The sequence below is a fragment of the Stegostoma tigrinum genome, chromosome 4 (assembly GCF_030684315.1).
Source record: "Stegostoma tigrinum isolate sSteTig4 chromosome 4, sSteTig4.hap1, whole genome shotgun sequence".
Taxonomy (NCBI): domain Eukaryota; kingdom Metazoa; phylum Chordata; class Chondrichthyes; order Orectolobiformes; family Stegostomatidae; genus Stegostoma; species Stegostoma tigrinum.
In genome coordinates, this window is record NC_081357.1 from 53,234,329 (window position 1) to 53,246,799 (window position 12,471).

The 12,471-nt window shown below is 40.8% G+C and overlaps 1 long non-coding RNA gene across 1 annotated transcript; it reads right to left on the minus strand.

Moving 5' to 3' along the window:
* Nucleotides 1-311: 311 nt before the first annotated feature.
* LOC125452314 (uncharacterized) lies at nucleotides 312-10,666 on the minus strand. Its single transcript, XR_007247526.1, has 3 exons — nucleotides 10,572-10,666; nucleotides 7,207-7,253; nucleotides 312-413 (listed from the first exon to the last, which is right to left on the minus strand). It is a non-coding gene; the product is annotated as an uncharacterized LOC125452314 (long non-coding RNA).
* Nucleotides 10,667-12,471: the final 1,805 nt, after the last annotated feature.

Consider the following 12,471-nt stretch of genomic DNA (forward strand, 5'->3'; position numbering starts at 1 on the left):
CAGGAGCACAAAAGCTGACATTTCGAGCCCTCTCTGATGAAGGGTCGAGGCCCAAAACGTCAGCTTTTGTGCTCCTGAGATGCTGCTTGGCCTGCTGTGTTCATCCAGCTCCACACTTTGTTATCTTGTTTGGTTATAGACAGGTTGCATTCCCATGAGGGAGAAAGATGGCACAAACCAAATCAGGTGCTGGCCTTCCTAGGCATGTAATGACCTCTAGCTCTGCCTTCCATCCATTTTAAGGTAACATAACGCCTTTGGCAAACCCACTGCCAGTAGACCACTCAGCAGTGGATGCTCAGAAGAACCTGGTTTTTTTCTTCAGGCATTGCTTGCTCATCCACAGCAGGAACCCCGAACAGTCCTGACTCTGATTTTGTTGGTGATATTTCTGTTCTTTTCTTCTTCTTAACCTTAGTAAAAATAACACAAATGCTGGGTTATCTTCAACAATATCAAGTATGCAATCCATGAAAAACTATCAGGAATGAGATAACAAGTTGTAGACCTGGAAGAGCACAGCAGGCCAAGCAGCATCAAAGGAACATGCAAACTGCCATTTTAACCCTATCAGGAATGAGATGTTTGTTTTCCAGTTGAGACCTTGGCATAGCCAATCTATCCTTTAAGATTATCTGGCTACCCTTGAGTTGGGTGAAAGCCTGTCTTACAGCCACCTCTAGATAGTGAAGCATCACCTCCATAACCCTGAAGTGGTTTTCCACTTCCTCATTATGCCATGTGCAAGATCTTTGTAGCCTTGATCCTTACATTTCTTTTCACTCATTTGATAATTAACTCAATCTGACTCTTGGTGGCACTTATTATTTCCTTCAATGTGGTCCTATAACCTTGGAATATATGTCTTACATAACAGTTTAATTCTCGTGTCCTTAACCTTCAAACACATGGGCCAATGAATGCTCCTGCATGCTTCACATGGATCCATCACAACTGCTAGGAATTCTCAGGTGCCCTTCTTGTCAAAGGTTACTGAATATTTAGACATGGTTGGAATGTTGATACTTGAAGCTGTAAGCACTTGTTCACTTTTATTCTGGAGAAAATGCTTTCCTTCAGCACAAAATTGATTGGCTGAGTGCATGCACAAATAGTGTGTTTCAATTTTCATTTAATTCCCTCAGTTGACTGTTTTTGTGCTGTTCAGAAATACATGCAGATCTGGGACTCCTTCAATTTGCACTGCACAATCTCTGAGAGACTTTATTAGAGAAAAAAAATGGCGGTTGAAAACCTTTCCTTTGCGTCCCTCACCCTCTATGCTAAACTTTTTGTATCATCAGGACATGATGAATGGTATCCAGCAGTGGTCTGTGTCGGATCCTCAAATTCTCACAATTTACATCAATGGCTTAGACAAGTGAACAAAGGCATTTGGTTAAATTTGCAGAAGACAGCAGAATAGCGTAGGAAAGTACACTGTGAAGAGGACATTAGGATGTTAATAAGGGTGTAGGTAGGTTGAATGAGTAGGAGAAAAATCTAGAAGATTAAATATAACATGGGAAAATCTGATGTTTTTCACTTTGGTAGCAAGAATTTACAAAAAGTATTGTCTAAACAGAGACAATAGGAACTGCAGATGCTGCAGAATCCAAGATAATAAAGTGTGGAGCTGCATGAGCACAGCAGGCCAAAGCAGCATCTCAGGAGCACAAAAGCTGACATTTCGGGCCTAGACCCTTCATCAGAGAGGGGGATGGGGTGAGAGTTCTGGAATAAATAGGGAGAGAGGGGGAAGCGGACCGAAGATGGAGAGAAAAGAAGATAGGTGGAGAGGAGAGTATAGGTGGGGAGGTAGGGAGGGGATAGGTCAGACCAGGGAAGACGGACATGTCAAGGAGGTGGGATGAGGTTAGTAGATAGGAAATGGGTGTGCGGCTTGAGCTGGGAGGAAGGGATGGGTGAGAGGAAGAACAGGTTAGGGAGGCAGAGACAGGCTGGGCTGGTTTTGGGATGCAGTGGGTGGAGGGGAAGAGCTAGGCTGGTTGTGTGGTGCAGTAGGGGGAGGGGACGAACTGGGCTGGTTTTGGGATGCGGTGGGGCAAGGGGAGACTTTGAAGCTGGTGAAGTCCACATTGAAACCATTGGGCTGCAGTGTTCCCAAGCGGGATATGAGTTGCTGTTCCTGCAACCTTCGGGTGGCATCATTGTGGCACTGCAGGAGGCCCATGATGGACCTGTCACCTAAAGAATGGGAGGGGGAGTTGAAATGGTTTGCTACTGGGAGGTGCAGGTGTTTATTGCGAACCGAGCGGAGGTGTTCTGCAAAGCGGTCCCCACGCCTCCGCTTGGTTTCCCCAATGTAGAGAAAGCCACACTGGGTACAATTGATACAGTATACCACATTGGCAGATGTGCAGGTGAACCTCTGCTTAATATGGAAAGTCATCTTGGGGCCTGGGATAGGGGTGAGGGAGGAGGTGTGGGGGCAAGTGTAACACTTCCTGCAGTTGCAGGGGAAGGTGCCGGGTGTGGTGGGGTTGGAGGGCAGTGTGGAGCAAACAAGGGATTCTCAGAGAGAGTGGTCTCTCCAGAAAGCAGACAAGGGTGGGAATGGAAAAATGTCTTGGGTGGTGGGGTCGGAATGTAGATGGCGGAAGTGTTGGAGGATGATGCGTTGTATCCGGAGGTTGGTGGGGTGGTATGTGAGAACGAGGGGGATCCTCTTTGGGCGGTTGTGGCTGGGGTGGGGTGTGAGAGATGTGTTGCGGGAAATGCGGGAGACGCGGTCAAGGGCGTTCTCGACCACTGTGGGGGGAAAGTTGTAGTCCTTGAAGAACTTGGACATCTGGGAAGTGCGGGAGTGGAATGTCTCATCCTGGGAGTAGATGCGACGGAGGCGGAGGAATTGGGAATAGGGGATGGAATTTTTGCAGGAGAGTGGGTGGGAGGAGGTGTATTCTAGGTATCTGTGGCAGTCGGTGGGCTTGAAATCACTCTCTCCGTGACTCCCTTGTTCGATCCACACTGCCCTCCAACCCCACAACACCCGGCACCTTCCCCTGCAACCGCAGGAAATGCTACACTTGCCCCCACACCTCCTCCCTCACCCCTATCCCAGGCCCCAAGATGACTTTCCATATTAAGCAGAGGTTCACCTGCACATCTGCCAATGTGATATACTGTATCCCTTGTACCCGGTGTGGCTTCCTCTACATTGGGGACCGCTTTGCAGAACACCTCCGCTCGGTTCACAGTAAACAACTGCACCTCCCAGTTGCAAACCATTTCAACTCCCCCTCCTATTCTTTAGATGACATGTCCATCATGGGCCCCCTGCAGTGCCACAATGATACCACCCGAAGGTTGCAGGAACAGCAACTCATATTCCGCTTGGGAACCCTGCAGCCCAATGGTTTCAATGTGGATTTCACCAGCTTCGAAATCTCCCCTTGCCCCACCGCATCCCAAAACCAACCCAGCTCTTCCCCTCCCCTCACTGCATCCCAAAACCAGCCCAGCCTATCCCCTCCCTACCTATACTCTCCTCTCCACCTATCTTCTCTTCTCTCCATCTTCGGTCCGCCTGCCCCTCTCTCCCTATTTATTCCAGAGCCCTCACCCCATCCTCCTCTCTGATGAAGGGTCTAGGCCCGAAACGTCAGCTTTTGTTCTCCTGAGATGCTGCTTGGCCTGCTGTGTTCATCCAGCTTCACACTTTATTATCTTATTTAAACAGAGAATGACTTCAGAATTGCAAAGTGCAGAGGGATTTAAGTGTTCTGGTGCATGACTCACAGATGTTACAGTATAAAGGCTAATGGGATGCAATCTTTTATTATGAGAGGAATTGAATGTAAAACTAAGGACGTTATGCTTTAGTGATATAGTGTATTAGTGAGATCACATATTGAAAACTGTATACAGTTATGGGTCTACTTAGTTAAGGAAGGATGTAAGTGTAGTGGAGGTGGTTCAGAAGAGGTTTACTAGATTTATATCTGGAATTAGTATGTTGCCTCATAAGGTTAAGTTATACAGTGTGGACTTGTTTCTGTTGGAGCTTAAAAGAGTGAGCAGTGACTTTACTGAACTATATAAGATCTTGAATGATTTTGACAAGGTGGACATGGAAAGGATGTTTTCTCTTGTGGTCAATCCAAAACTAAAAAGAAGTGTTTTAAAATTCGGGGTTACTTTTCAAGACAGACATGAGAAGAATGTTTCTTCTCCTTTCAGAAGATTGTATGACTTTAGAACTGTTTGCTTCTGAAGTAGGGTTACTGAATATTTTTAAGTCAGTGGTGGATAGTATTTTTGTCAGGTGAAGAATGAAGTGTTATTATGGATGGATATGAATATACAATTCAAAACACAAGCAGATCAGCCATGATGACAGAATAGGTCTACTTCTGTTCCTATTTCAGATATGTGTATGTTTATATTTATAATCAGGTTTATGAACATGCTTCCCAGCCTTGTCTAAAAAGATTCCACCCATGAATGTAATCCTAGTGGGCTGGGATGTTAATGACTGTTATCACATGTCATTGAATGCAAAGGAAGTTCCTGACCCACCGAAAATTTCTGACAACCTATAACAAAACTTAAACTCGATGCCAGAAATTGTCATTTTGCTTCCTGTTCAAACCAATTCCCCTCTTGCTCTTCTGAAAGCTCCACATGGGCTGGAAGATTCCATCCACGCTGGATGGGAGGAACCACTGTGGTGACTGATTGTTGTGGCCCCATTAGGATAGCTGTGCCCTAAATATTTGGATGCAATATCATGTAATACTTACCTCACAACTATGCTATAAGTAACAAGTTTCTACTCAAATATTTTATAGATTTGTAAAGTCATACAGTACAGATGCAGACCTTTCAGTCCAACCTATCCATACTGACCATAATCTCAAACTAAACTAGTGCCACCTGCCTGTGCTTGGCCCATATCCCTCCAAACCTTTCTTATTCATATACTTAATGAAATGCCTTCTAAATGCTGTGACTGTAACCACAACCGCCATTACCTGTGGAAGTTCATTTCATACATGAACTACCCTCCGTGAAAAAAGATTGCCCCTCATGTCTTTATAAAACTTCGTCCTCTCATGTTAAAAACATGGCCTGTAGTCTTAAATTCCCCCACCCTGGGGAAAAGACACCTGCCATTTGCCTTATCTATACCCCTTGTGTTCTTTTAAACCTCTATAAGGTTCATCTCCTACACTCCAGTGCAAAACATCCCAGCCTATCCAGCCTGTCCTTACAATTCAAGCCTTCAAATTCTGGTAACTTCCTAGTAAATCTCTTCAGCACCCTTTCCAGCTTAATAATATTTTTTCTTATTTCTTTGAATTCTGGGAATTGGGGATACCACTTTGAAAAAGGGTTGTTTTCTGCTGATTCAAAATCAATACTGGGTCTCCTTGCAGAATACCCCATAATCGTTAAGACAGCAACCTCCAGTGTAAATCCAGGATGAGGAAAATTTGCTGTCACAGCTATGCTCAAATAATCTATGTATAAAATCCAGCAGTGAAACCTTCCCGAAGTGAATGCTCAGAGTCTTGCTGCCAATTACATTGTTTACGAAAAGGCATTCTTTTGTGTTTCAGTGATTTGAAATGTCCTGCTGGGCTTCACAAAGATGCCACTCAGTGCTGGAATACACCTATGTTTCTTTTTATCACAGTTAAGTAAATAATTTTCACACAATAAGTGAAAAAAAAACACCTCGCGCTTTTAGGAGTAATTATTCTTCTTTGGTTAATCCCCTGTCTGTGGCTTTTTTGAAAGTTGCAAGTCAAAGATGTTCGCTATGGAATTCTGTTGATTGGAAGTCATGACCCCAGTTAGTTAAGCTGTGTCACACATTGGTTGATTGAGTTGTGTTTATTTCCAGTGACCAAAGTCCTGGCAAAAATATCACAATCGTTTGTTTTTGTTAGAAAATAGGCTTGGCCCAGCTGGGTGTGAGGAACACATACAAGAATTAATTCACCCTCAGGCGAAAGTTCACAAACTCTTCATCTCCTCCTTCATGCTTCCCATGACCTGGTAGAATTTTTAATTTGACTTTAAAGTTTGTCATTGTGGCTGTTCAAAATCTCAAAAGCCAGTGTTTAGCATGAGTAAACAATTATCATTCAAACAATTAGAAATTTTAATGAAATTCTACATTTAGACCTGAAGAAATAAGGGTGTAATTCTTATTTTCCACTTGCTACGGACGACACACTGGTGCTTGAAATTCCATCGTTAGAACTAATCAACAAGATTTCATCTATGCCGTCATATACAGGCAGCTCTGCAGAACCTTGTGTTGAAAGAATATATAAAACACCATTGATGGGCATTGTTATTTATTGTTGGCCAGAATTTGTTGCAGTAATGATCACAGTGAAAGGGCTTTTGTACAGGTAATAAATTACTGTTGACATATTCAAAAGAACATCAGCTGTGCTTGGTCAAAATCCTCACGATTAAAAGAGGAAAAATATTTCAGCTCAGTATTTTAAACGTTGATATTATTATGTCTCCAACTGTTATTTCCACATTTATTATTTTGCGTGCAATGTGCAGTTTGTTTTTTAATCAATCAGGACCTAAGCTACTTCCAGTCACTCGAATAGAAATGTTGTCATTTTATAGTGAAACAAAGGAAAAAAATTATACACAGCCTTGCAAAGTCCCTGGATTATTATATCTCTCTTTCTTTCAAGCTGTATTTGTTGTATTAGAGTTCATGCCCATCAGACTATTACCAGAGCCTTATCGTCAAACGCATCTGCTGTATGTAAACACCTGCTCATTTATAACAAGTAGGCATAATTAAAAAGGAATCCTGTTTTTCTACTCTTGTTCTCCTCTGTAGTGATTTTTACCATATATGCAATACTAGTATAAGTAAAACGGCCACTCAAATGTAAGTGGTTCCCAGCGTTTACTTGACCACTGGTGCAGGACCGTGCCTTATTATTTTTTTGTTTTGAGGAACTGAAATGAGAAAGTGCTGAATTTTAAAAAATGGTGTTTTGAAAAAGTGGCAGTAGTTTTGAAAGTAAGTAATCTGATATGCAAATATTCTGCAAAATAGACGTATGAGCAAGCAATAATTGAGATGGAGTTGCAGATAATTTAGAGCCGAGAGAGCTTACTGATGCAGATTTTCCTGGCAACAAGGTGTGAGTTGGTCTAAGGCCAAATGACAATAATCAAAAGCAGACATCTTTTTACCTGCCCACAACTGTATGATTGGATGTCTGTGACTGCTCAGCTTGAATCTGGAAACAAGAGAGAGACGTGTTCAGTTCTTTGTTAGTTTGGAAACAGTTTCTCTGTTCTCTGCAGCCAAAAGTCACTGTAAACCTAAAGAAAACTAGTTTATCTTTCCAGCAAACACTTGTTGTATACAGTGACTTCCAACGGAAAAGGTAAAGACGTTTTATAAGGGAAACTGTTGCCGTGCGTTTCCCACCTACAAATGGAAGAGCCAAAGAAAGATATCTGGAGCAAAATGTGGGCCAGTTGAAAAGTCATAAAGAACATCTCAAAAAACGGTATTGGACATCAAAGATTACTACACCATCTTGCCCATCTTTTCTCTCTGATTATAACCTATTAAGACTATTTAACCTTGCTTATTTGTCTGTGTTTGTGTGTATGCATGTTTGTGTGTGTAAGGGTGCATTTGTAATGGGATTAGAGTTTTAACTAGTAATGTTACGTGCCAACAGTTTATTACTGTTTAACTGTCGCTAGAGGATAATTACTTGTAATAAATAGCAATTATTGGTCAGTACAGAAAACTGGTTATCAACCTAAGCGTGTCAAAGTCAGCTAAATTGGGAAACTTAATGTATTTTTTAAATGCATTAACAATTGTGACAACTCCAGGAAAAGTGCACCTTGATTTCCAGCACAATACCCTAGTGAGTTGAAACAGTAGTGAGAATTCTAATCCATCACTGTGTTCTCTGTTAAGTGGGTATGAACTCCTGAGATGGAAAAAGCGATAAATGGAGAATTGAACTTTTACTGGAGAATAAGTAGATTTCAGCAAGAAACTACTTTTTTATGATGTGGAAAACAAGGAATTTGGTTGTAATTGGTTATAATTTGCAAATTGTCTTGTTATTGCTGCATGAAAATGAGCATGTAAGTATCCCTGAAAAGATGGGTAAGCTAGTGACCATTAGATTCTCATATCACAACAATGAATTTCCTCCCTTGACTAGTTTCTCGGGAGAAGTTGTGAACTGAGGCAAAACAATTCCCCAGACCGTAGACAGAAATATTTTGAGAGTGTTACTGCTGGCTACTCTTGTACATCTCCTCTGCCTGGTTATTGCATGCTGTGGTTTCAGAGCTCTTTTGCTCTGAAGGTAGGCAAGCAATGGTATTTATATAGCTGAGATAATAAGATGTGAGGCTGGATCAACACAGTAGGCCAAGCAGCATCTCAGGAGCACAAAAGCTGACGTTTCGAGCCTAGACCCTTCATCAGAGAGGGTTTATATAGCTCATGCAATTGAATTTCAGATCAACTGTGATGTCCAAGGTGTTGATAATGACAGAATCAATGCCTGTAATGCTATTGAATGCCAAGGGGAGGCTGTTGGCTTCTTGTTTGTTGAAAAGGTCATTACTTTATGCTTGGTCCCCTTACCTTAGGCAGGATTTACTGGAAGCAGACTAGAGAAGGTTCAGTAGGATGATTCTCTGTACAGAGGGATTTTCATATGAGCCGAGATCAAGAATGCGGGTGTTTTCCTCAAAATAGTTTCGGAGAATAATAGGAGATCTTATTGAAATAATTAAGGTTTTTAGAGGGCTTGTCAGAGAAAAGGTTGTTTCCCCATGTTGGAGAGTATGGGAACAGAGGGCATAATTACCAAGTAAGGAGTTGTCCAATTATGATAGAGAGGATGTCCTAATTATTTTAATTGCAGACATGGACTACTTCATTCTTTCAAAACTTGTGAATGGAACTGTGAACACTACAATCATTCAAAAGCATCCAAACTTCTGACCTTTATAATAGAGAACAGGTTGTAAATGAAGCAGGTTAAAATAATTTACCCTTGAATTTTTCCCTGAGACGATTGGCATCCAATATCACAATCATCTTCCAAAGTGCCATGTAGGACTCCATGCAATGAAGGATTTTTGACTGGATCTCCACTGATCAGTTTTGCAGGTACTCCTTGCCATGCAGTCAAATGCTGCCTTGATGTGAAGGGTAGTCATTCTCACCTTACCTCTGGAATTCCTTTCTTGGTGTAATGAAAATTCTGAACAATAAAACTTTGTGCTGTTTGGAAATAAATCAAGCTACTTTGGCTCATTTATTTAAGTTTTCAATCTTCCGTATTTTTAAATCAAGGTAATTGATATTTAAGACATTTCTAGGCTCAAGTAATAGATTTAGTGTTGTGCCTGATCACAACACTACAGGTTCCATTTGAATTCTTCTTTTGCTTTGAAATATCACAGACAGTGGAGAGATATGTGATAAGTTTGCCCCAGCTCTATCAGTCAACTCATCTTAGTAAGATTTTAGCGGAAAACTGTTTTAACTCTTGGAGTGCTGTATTCTCAAGAGCATTGGCAAGGTATACATCCTTAAAAGAAAGAATAAACATTCATTTTTTTCAACAACAAAAATGAAAGCACAACAACATGGACTTACTCATGCGCACAGTGTTGAAACAAACACTCTGATTTCTTAAATAATGAAAAAAAAGATGTTATTATCAATCGTCACAATAGCAAGTGGAATTATTATTTGTCTGACTCTAGTTGATTGAAGACAATGGAGGTTGAAACTTCTGGCAGTAAATTCAAAGTGACTTAGTCTGAGCAATGGTAGACTTCAGGCTTTTCTGCTCAAATTTGTGACTATGCTCCTGTAGTGAAGACATATTTCTGCAGATAAAATGAATTAATCCTACTTATTTGCCTGTGCAGGATTTTCCAGGCAGAGCTATTTTATATGTTGGGCAAGAGAATTCCCTCTGTTATCCTTGTGCCAAACTGCCACTTTTAGGCTGTCCTTGTCAGATTCTATCATGTGACCAAAACCACGTGACAATGCCAATTGTCCAGACAAATGAGTTAAGCAGTTGTTACACAACAGGGCATGTTTCTAGGGAATTTGCACCATTTTGTAATAAAGTGGTTTTCTTCACAGAATTTTAATTTATAAACAACAAATCTGAATAATGTATTTCAGTTTCTATAAACATATAGAGAAAAGTGACTATAAATCACCCACATGAGATGTTGCATCCTGATGATTCGTTAATTGGATCACTCCAGAAGTATAATTCCTTTCTAATGGTCTGTCCAGCAAGCATCTACTTCCTACCTCAGGCAGCTTTACGGCTTTGCAGACAATGTGGAAGGTCACCCTTCCCCTTGGAGTCTATCTTGTCAAAGTGAATTGTTGATATTCCATCCCACATTTTAAATGTAAAATGTCTTACCTTTATAAATTTGTGGGCTTGTGACATGGTCATAACAGATTTTTCAAAGAGGTGTTTCACAATATATTTCCAACTGTTTTTTCAAATACTTCAACACTGTCAATTTTCTTTTACCTTCTTTACTTATGTTCTTCCTTCTTCATGCTGCAAGGTAGACTTGAGGAACAATGCCTAAACTATATGTCTCTTTACCCATTGTATGGGTAGTGCAGACAGCCAGGAAACTTTAACTGGAAGTTTTCAGAACACATGACCATTAGTCATGGTATGATATCAGTAGCATTTCTTGTCAAGGCAGATATAAGTGGCTGTGAAATTCCTCAACAAGTATGTAATCCAACAACATATATGCTTGTGTTGTACCGCAATTTTTTAGGCTAAATTAATACCAGATTCTGCACAATAACTGCAGTATTCAACAGCTGACTCTTATTCCACCTCCACTGATATAAGCAAATGCCTTGTCAGTGTAGTAGTGCTTAGCTCTAGCTTGGAAGTTGATGTGAACGATTCAGTCAAATTGTGCATAAAAACTGTCCTAACCATTAGCAGAACTTCCATTCATCATAACAGCCTTACACTGATGGACAGTATAATTGATACAACAGTAGTGAAACTAAGAGTGACCACAGAGGGATGTTTCTACTGAATCCCAGTTGTTTTGATCAGAGAAATGAATTCTTGGTTACCAACCCAAAGGACCACACAACAGGGTTTTATGTTTTAAGATTATAATGATAACAAAGAATCCAAAGTCAATATTCACTAACATTATTTAGTAGGCAACTAAAGTATCAGGATGATTCCTTTTGTTTGGGGTTTATAATGGTATACCGATAATATCACCTGCCTAAAAATTAAGGAAGCTCAGGAAAATGTGTTGGAGGCATAGGTTCAAATCCCACTGCAGAGCTGTTAAAATTTAAGTTATCTATTTGATAGTGCAGAAATAAACATTGATGCAATGGAGGCATATTGTCTGCAAAAGCTTTACATTCGGCACTCTTCACTGCAAATGCAATAGTGCCAAATTTTAAATATCGCCTCTCTTTATCGGACAGAAGAAAATGATGCCAGTTTGTTGGTAGGTCGATTTTGGTTAGCTGCCACATAACCTTGAGAAAGCAATGGGCAGCAATAGAATTAGGAATGCTTTCCCACTTGCTTTCTATATGGTAGCTAAAACAGAGCTATTCCCTTTGCTGACCACAACAGCAGATGTTCCAGTCTCTCTCTTTAAGACTCTATCTCCATCTCTCTCTGTCCTGGGTTTTTAAATAAGACAACCTAAGAGTAAGCTGCCAGCTGCGCTGTGTTAAATCTGGGCGCATTGGTTTCTAACAAGATCTTACGTGGGTCCCCAGACTCAATGGTAACCAGGCCCAATTGGCATATTGCCATGCAGAACTAGAATGTCATGCGTAACCTTTTTAACTTGTGTGACAGTTTCAAATGTAACTATCCAATAAAACAATTTGTAATGTGTTTGTAACAAGTTTCAGTGATTCATTAATTCATTGATTATACTTAGGCATGGAGTTATACAGCACAGAAACAGACCCTATGGTCCAAGTCACCTCCAGACATCCCAATGTGACCTTGTCCCATTTGCCAGCGTTTGGTCCATATTGCTCTGAATCCTTCCTATTCATATGTCCATCCAGATGCCTTTTAAATGATGAAATTGCACCTGCCACCTCTGGCAGCTCGGTCCAAAAATGCACCATCTTCTGCATGAAAAAGTTACCCCTCGGGTCCTTTTAAAAATTATCCTTAAACCTATGTCTTCTGGTTTTGGACACCTCTATCCCAAGAAAAAAGATCTTGGCTGTTCTCATGATTTTATAAAGCTGTATAAGGTCAGCCCTCAGCTTCTGATGCCCCAGGGAGAAAAGCCCTAGCCTTTTTAGCCTCTCCCTATAACTCAAACCCTCCAGTCTCGGCAACATCCTTAAAAATCTTTTTTGCACTGTATTAAGTTTAAAGATATCCTTCCTACAGAAAGGTGATGAGA